Source organism: Aphelocoma coerulescens, chromosome 4A (assembly GCF_041296385.1).
Source record: "Aphelocoma coerulescens isolate FSJ_1873_10779 chromosome 4A, UR_Acoe_1.0, whole genome shotgun sequence".
In the NCBI taxonomy this organism is placed as follows: Eukaryota; Metazoa; Chordata; class Aves; order Passeriformes; family Corvidae; genus Aphelocoma; species Aphelocoma coerulescens.
This window is the reverse complement of record NC_091018.1, coordinates 21194782-21195570: the sequence shown is the minus strand read 5'-3', so window position 1 is coordinate 21195570 and position 789 is coordinate 21194782.

Here is a 789-nt window from a genome sequence, read left to right as displayed (position 1 = left end):
TTGTATTTCCTCCTCGTCTTTTGTTGGAGGTGCTGTTAGGAACGTGGGGAGGAAACGCCAAGGTGTTTGTGCACTTGCAGAGGTGTGGAAGGAGCAGTATGGTTTTGCCCACAGTGTTCAGGTGGTGGCAGAGGGACAGGGCTGGGCTCAGGGTGGTGTATTCCCAGTTGGCCACTTGCGAAAAATCCCAACCTTGCAAAGCCAAAATGGGGGAGAGAAAAATAAAATTTGGCTGGCTGAGGCTGCTTGGCTGAAAGAAGGAAAAAAAAAACCCAAACCAACCCCCCCAGATCAGATCTCCTTAAAATTGGGCCCAGTCTCTGATGGGGAAGATGCCGGTTTTGATTAATTAGTGAATGTATTAATTACTCTGCCACTGCCTGTCAGGAAAACCCCGAGGAGGAGGCAGGAAGGAGTCCTCAGGTGTCTTCCCATCCTGCTCCCTTTCTCAGATCCATGCCCAAGGACTCCTTCTCCTTGATTTCCCCTGAGCACATCACTAAAACCCCAGAGGCTGAGTCTGAAACTCGTGCCCTTCCCCAAACCCAGCAGGGCTGGACATTGCACAGCAGCTCCTGCTCACCCTGTCCCACTGCAGAGCCCCGTGCCTGGGGCTGGCTGCTGTTCCCTGCTTCCTCCCCTCCCTGGCTCCCAGCTGGAGGATTCCCAGCATGGCACTGCTCCAGGTCTCCTCTGGCCAACATCTGTGTGAGAAACCCTTCCCAGCCCCCCTCGGTGCTCCTCAGGCCCTGTCCCAGCGCTGACCAAGTGATTTTCCTGTTAATAAAA